Source organism: Gigantopelta aegis, chromosome 1 (assembly GCF_016097555.1).
Source record: "Gigantopelta aegis isolate Gae_Host chromosome 1, Gae_host_genome, whole genome shotgun sequence".
Classification (NCBI taxonomy): domain Eukaryota; kingdom Metazoa; phylum Mollusca; class Gastropoda; order Neomphalida; family Peltospiridae; genus Gigantopelta; species Gigantopelta aegis.
The window spans coordinates 5541539-5549475 of NC_054699.1; positions in this window are offsets into that span (position 1 = coordinate 5541539).

Below are 7937 nucleotides of genomic sequence, written 5' to 3' on the forward strand. Positions count from 1 at the left end.
GATGATGTTAATTACGTCCCCTGCCGCGAATTAGAAATAGTGAAATAATACTGGTTGGAGGAGTCCGGTATTCAGTTTTACTAACGAAAGTTACTATTTAACACACCTATAATGAATTTACAGTTTTTAGCGGAAGTGACGTTTTAGCCGTAAAGAATATTATTGACCCCCTGTGTAAACAAATAGCGCTTGGCAATGATATCACTCCGGTCTTTGGCAACGAAGATACAATTATTTTAAAAAATTTAACCTTCGTATGTGTTTTATTGCCATGGAGAATAGCTCTTTTAGAAAAAGACAGAAATGATTTTGTTTACGCTGGGCGCTTTTAATTAATTTGCAACTGTTACAGTAGATTAGTCGTGTGGATAGCAGTAGGTACCAGTATAATGCGTTGCTAGGCATACTGCGTGGCCTTGGTCATATATGGTTGCAACACATGGCAGAAGACAGAGCAGAACAGCCCAGCACGTGCCAAAATAGGTAAGGCGGCAATGTGATATCTGTCGGCTGCCAGATACAGCGGCAGACGAGTGCCGATTTACCGCAGACAATGAATGGCGCCTTCTGGAATATCACAATATATAACTAACGACGTAATATTCTCTTTCATTCCGAGGGAGGAGCAAAAAACTCCATTAGCTTTTAAGAAAGCTTCTTTTAGAAATATTGTAATATCGGCTTGACTTAAAGTATCCCAGTTGGGCTGATGGTTGGAGGGGGGAGGGGAGAACGAATATGTGTGAAAGTTTATTTACTGATATACCGGTGTACATGTATTTTGTTGGCCGCATTCCTGTAACAGCTGCCAACAAAATGTTTTCTGCACAGAGCAGAAGATAATGCGCATATACATACACCCAGTACATCCCAGTGCATGTCATGTTTCTGCTCTAATTAATAAAACGCATTCGACGCTTTGTGAGACGGCATACTACGCATTATGTTCTTCAAGGGCGAGCCTGTGGTGCTTAAATTGTATGATCAAATCTCTTCAGTGGATCAATTGGGTTTTATCCCGTTCCAACCGGGCCTGGTGCTTATAAAACTAAAACTAAAAGACACTAATGTCATGACAACGCCATACAAATTGTGTGCGTGTGACGTCATTAGATATTGAGTCTGGACTCATGACTTGTGTATATCAAATCCCATGGTATCTGCTGTCGTATCTGTTGGGAAAGTATATAAAAGATGTAATGGGCACGTGTAGCTGGTTTCCTCTGAAAACTATGTTTGATATTCGTGACTACTTGAACAATGTGTCTATTGTCCTCTAATAGTATCTTAAAGCAAAACAAACTTTCTTCTAATTCTTTCCAACAGCCCCGTCGGTGGGCCCATTGGACTATTTTTCTCGTTCCAGCCAGTGCACCACAACTGTTATACCAAAGGCTGTGGTATGTGCTATCCTGTCTGTGGGATGGTGCATATAAAAGATCCCTTGCTACTAATAAAAAATGTAGCGAGTTTCATTTCTAAGATTATATGTCGAAATAACTTATTAATAAATCAATGTGCTCTAGTGGTGTTGTTAGACAAACCAAACTTTTCTACAGCCATAGTCGCAGTTTACTATATACTATACTATAGTGTATATAGCATTACATTAAAAAAAAAAGTATTAGTAGCTTAATTTGCATATGCAAATCAGGAGGTGCACAGTTACATCTGTCACTCTTAACCATCTAGGATCGATCCCCATCGGTGGACTCATTGGGCTATAATATATGTCGTCCCAGCCAGTGCTCCAGAACTGGTCTAACAAGGACCGTGGTATGTACCACCCTGTCTGCGGGATGCTGTATATAAAATATCCATTGTTTCCAATCGGGAAGTGTCACTCATTGTGTGGTGGCAGCGGGTTTCCTCTCTCACGTGTGGTCCTTAACCATATTTCTGACGCTATATAACCGTATTTAAAATATATTGAGTTCGAGAGAGGAGAAATATATCTGAGAGAGAGAGAGAGAGAGAGAGAGAGAGAGAGAGAGAGAGAGAGAGACAGAAAGAGAGACAGACAGAGAAAGAGACAGACAGAGAGAGAGAGAGAGACAGACAGACAGATACAGACATACAGTTAAAGAGGTTAAGGACCACACAGATATTGAGAGAGGAAACCCGCTGTCGCCACTTCATGGCCTACTCTTTTCAATTAGCAGCAAGGGATCCCACCATCCCACAGACATGATACCACATACCACGGCCCTTGATATATCAGTCGTGGTGCACTGGCCGGAGAGAGAGAGAGAGAGAGAGAGAGAGAGAGAGAGAGAGAGAGAGAGAGAGAGAGAGAGAGATTATATATTAATATAATTTATCACCGTTGTGAGGTATAGATACGGCAATTCCAACTCGAGGGACAATATGTTTTTTGTGAGGGCCCAGGTTTACAGAGACCCTTACAAAAACATTTTGTCCCTCGGGTTGGAATTGCCTTATCTATACCTCACAACGGTGATTGATTCTTTTTCTTGCCCATTTAATTTCAGTAACAAAACATTAATTTTGTAAGCGACGGTTTGTTTATTGTAGAACGATTCGTAAACATTTTACTTACAAACTCATTTAATCATACGCGGGGAAAATATAGTCCAACTCATGCAACGACATAAAAATGTAACAACTTACCAATAAACATAAAGTTGAAAATGTTAATTTGTTTAAATATTTTTAAAACAATGATGCAACGTGAAATGGCAAACAGAATTCTAAAAACCATCTGTTATGGCGTCAATCGTTGTAAAGCATGAGTTATGTATGTAGAAATCGTCTAGCCCTCGGGTCAGACAGATTTTTCTAGCACCGTGCAAAGGCTGGATAAACCTGTCCAGTGGGCAAGAATATATATAAGGTGATTGCTCGGTGCAGTATTTCTCTGACCATCTTCTTTATGGTCCATAACACAACCCTTAGACATTATAGTTTGCCCCCAATGTGGGTGGCTCCCTAACATACTGACTATATACACCAGCGCCCACGGGCAACACAGCACACAGTCATAGCTAATAATCGAAAATCAATGTAGTGGTTTTACAGTGTCGCCCCAATGAACCGTCAACTCTGATAAAAAAAAAAAAATTAAATAAATAAAAAACCCTCGGAACGTTCCGACCTTGAAAGCTATATAGCTTAATTACTGCGCCACAGGGAAACCAAAAGTACCGCTATACTAATATTGCGGGAAATGTATTTGCGGTACTCTTTTGTTGCCAGTGGCAATGTTATATGCGATCTTACACGTGCTCGTGTTTTTACCTGCTTACAGGAGAAATGAAACCCGCGACCACGTGGTTCCAATTAGTGCTTGTTACTTGTCGCAGTTTGTTGTCAGCAATGAGCGCTGACGGATCCGTTCTAAAGGAAATTCCGTAAACAGAACGACATAAGTATGTACATATCCTACTGCCATTTCGAACACACACTGCAGTGTCCATATCTAATCAAGGGGGTGGGAGTTGGTGTAGTATTAAAACAAATAATCAAATAGAGGAAATTCCGTAAACAGAACGACATAAGTATGTACATATCCTACTGCCATTTCGAACACACACTGCAGTGTCCATATCTATCCGAGGGGGTGGGAGTTGGTGTAGTATTAAAACAAATAATCAAACAGAGGAAATTCCGTAAACAGAACGATATAAGTATGTACATATCCTACTGCCATTTCGAACACACACTGCAGTGTCCATATCTATCCGAGGGGGGTGGGAGTTGGTGTAGTATTAAAACAAATAATCAAACAGAGGAAATTCCGTAAACAGAACGATATAAGTATGTACATATCCTACTGCCATTTCGAACACACACTGCAGTGTCCATATCTATCCGAGGGGGTGGGAGTTGGTGTAGTATTAAAACAAATAATCAAACAGAGGAAATTCCGTAAACAGAACGATATAAGTATGTACATATCCTACTGCCATTTCGAACACACACTGCAGTGTCCATATCTATCCGAGGGGGTGGGAGTTGGTGTAGTATTAAAACAAATAATCAAATAGAGGAAATTCCGTAAACAGAACGATATAAGTATGTACATATCCTACTGCCATTTCGAACACACACTGCAGTGTCCATATCTATCCGAGGGGGTGGGAGTTGGTGTAGTATTAAAACAAATAATCAAATAAAGGAAATTCCGTAAACAGAACGACATAAGTATGTACATATCCTACTGCCATTTCGAACACACACTGCAGTGTCCATATCTAATCAAGGGGGTGGGAGTTGGTGTAGTATTAAAACAAATAATCAAACAGAGGAAATTCTGTAAACAGAACGATATAAGTATGTACATATCCTACTGCCATTTCGAACACACACTGCAGTGTCCATATCTATCCGAGGGGGTGGGAGTTGGTGTAGTATTAAAACAAATAATCAAACAGAGGAAATTCTGTAAACAGAACGATATAAGTATGTACATATTCTACTGCCAATCGAAGAAGAAGAAGGAAATGTTTTATTTAACGACACACTCAACACATTTTATTTACGGTTATATGGCGTTGGACATATGGTTAAGGACCACACAAATATTGAGGGAGGAAACCCACTGTCGCCACTTCATTTGGTTACTCGTTTCGATTAGCAGCAAGGGATCTTTTATATGCACTATCCCACAGACAGGATAGTACATACCACGGCCTTTGTTACACCAGTTGTGGAGCACTGGCTGGAACGAGAAATAGCCCCATGGGCCCACCGACAGTAAATACATTCGAGTGACCATATCTAGTCGGGGATGGATGGGGCTGGTGGTGTTTGTGGTTGATGTATTAACACAGATAACCCAGGACAGTAATATAGTAACGTCTCCAAATAGGAAAACATAAGATCACTTTTAAACTACACACATTTATTTGTAGTTTTCTACGGACAGTGTTGTTCCTGATACAGTTCAAGATGCATTATTTGCAGACGTAGGGGCGGACGTAGCCCGGTGGTAAAGCGATCGCTTGAAGCGCGGTCGGTCTGGGATCGGTCCCCGTCGATGGTCCCATTGGCCTATTTCTCGTTCCAGCCGGCGCACCATGACTGGTATATTAAAGGCCGTGGTAGGTGCTATCATGCCTGTGGGATGGTGCATATAAAAGATCCCTTCATTTCCTCTTTGGCTCATAAAACATGATTGGTCACAAGCCATGGAATCAAGCAAATTAACTTTACTCCTGCATAGCATCAAATACAAAACATGTCTGTCAGTCTCAGGTATGAACTTTTCAAGCACATATGCCCATGTCAGACGTACTTGAACATTCAGCGGATGTAATTATAAGCACGTGTCAAATACTTCATTGAGCAATTCAGTCACTTAGAACTGACGTTTATGCACCTCTAAAACTCGACACCTATGGATGGATCAAACTGTCGTTGCCGATAATATTTCAAAGACGAATACATTGTCAATCAGGCCTGGTGCTTATACAACATTTAGAGTCTAGTCTCCTGACGAAGGGCGCCGGTCTCGGGTGGTCTGGGCAGTCCAGGATTACGGTGATAATTACAAAATAATAGATCGCCGACTAAGTGGAACAAACTGATTCTGTGTTTGGTTGTCGGCGGTCATGCGTGGCGGAGAGCCTCACTACGGAATACGTAATTACACACTCAGTCGGGTTAACTTCAAAGAGTACTAACTTACAATAATTGTTAGCGCTGTTTCTTTTCTTTTCTAAATAAATGTTGGTTCCTGATTCGCATTAGTGCTTTTTAATGATTGTTCTTATTCAAAATATTTAAAATAATTTTTAAAAATTTGTGAAAAAAAATGTACTGAGTGTTATTTGCATTAAGTGTTTTATTTATTAGTTATGTTCCGCTATGTGTTGACATCTGCAAAATACAGCACTATTCATTATATCATTTACTTTTGTTTCAAATTTCAACTCTTATATATTAATTTTAAAACACTCGAACTATTTCCTCGACCCCTTCAAGATCGAGTTATTGACGTTTGAGTGTATAGTATAGTCCGGTGTTTAGAACGTCGACATGCGTGTCTGCTGAAATTGGCTGCTAGCGTAATTGGCTGCTAGGAAGTGGCTGCTAGAATCTGCTCGGTATTACAAAATGGCGAGAATTGTTCTAACTGGCTAGTAAGCATTTGACGATATGCGCTAATGACGACAACTCGCGAGTGAATTAAAAGTGCAGTTATGCTTGTATTTGAACTTAGAACTTGATTGTATACGATTGAAACCAGACACTGCAGCTTTAATGGTCTAACAAAGTATTACCTGAACAAAAATAATTTGATTTGTCCCTACATGTAGGCCTACTTTATTTAACCATCTTCATAACCATGGGCGTACAGCCCCCCTAAATCAAAGAGTGCCCATACGCCCATGTTCATAACCACCATACTCCATTTATTAATGACATATTGTAAAAACAATTGAATTATGGCAATGGTCCATAATTCAAAGACTAAAATTGCCGAGAGGGATGACATGGATTTCACTCCTTCATGGTTCAGTTAAGGTGATCCGATAGCTAGATTTGGTTTCCAACAATTAATGTAATTTTTTATTTATTATCCATATTTTTTTAAATAAGGTCCTTAAATCTGTGACAGTATGCCTTTAAATTAAAATTAATATACGCCGTGATGTACGATTTGTTACACGTGTTTATTCCATTGAAAAATATGTGCATGCTTGCTCCCGAAACTGTTTTTATTACCGAGTCAGACGGTAGAAACCATATCGTTAGTTTCATTAACTGCTGTAGTTAAATAGACAACTATATGAATAGCGTAATATTGCAACTACAGTAATTAAGGGGTCCAACCTAAACCGTATGACACATACTTGAACTTCGTATACCACTACCAAAATGGCGGATAAAGCTCGCTTCGCTACACGACGGTGAGTAAATTTTGTCTTACAGCTACATGATGGATGCCTTTCTGATTAAAATAATATTGCGATACGGCTCTAGAATGGCTACTCTATCCATATGTTTACGTAATTCTCGATTTTGTTCAACCACAAAAAAGCTATTGAAGAAATACCTCGTTGTTTTGACGGTGAAAACAAACATGATCAAAGTTTTTTGTGTTATTTTAAGGAAATGAGTTATATTTATATACTTAAAAAGTGTCATGATGAAAGTTTGTATACCCTGAAAGCTAAATTATGCAAATACGTTTTGGAAAGTCATTTTATAATTTTCCATCCAAGAATTTTCTTATAGTTTAGGCATATCTTCGTCTGCTCCCCCGGGTTTAGGACACCTAATCGTATGTTCCAAATGAAGACTGCGGCCAACAATACTCTGGAAGGTCTGCCATCCGCAGACATGTGGTTGTTCATCAAAGCAGACCAGACGGGCACCAGTGCACTGACTGTGGACGAGTGTTGTCAACTAGGAGTCATCTCCAAGGACACCGCGTTTCCAGATCCATTGGAATGAATGATCTAGTTTTTATATATTGTTTAATAAATCGACATTATAATGCAGTGTATTAGTAGTTTGTTATTAATCCCCCACTGGACTCCTAAAACAGCAATCCTAGTATATGGATACATGCCGTGTATCTCGAATAGGTCAAAGTGACCTTGACTGACCCTTGACCTACATCTGGGTGTTTTCAGATGTGTTTAGACACAATTTAATGACAATATGATGCATTGTGTACATAAAGGTTCCACAACGAGCGACGGTTGGTTATTGTATTTATTTCACCCTCGTTAATTAAGACATGGGCTTTAGTCTTAGGTGACGTTTTGAAAATTAACTAACGTGAGTGATATAAATAAGATAGTCAACATTCATGAATTGAGAAACTTATTTTATAAATGAGGGGATTTACATTACATTTCTGTTGCCATTCTACTAAAAACAATAATTAATTTTCCAAGCTGAACAGAGAAAAAATAGGAATTACAATTGTGACGTCACATTAAAATATACGAACAATACTTGGG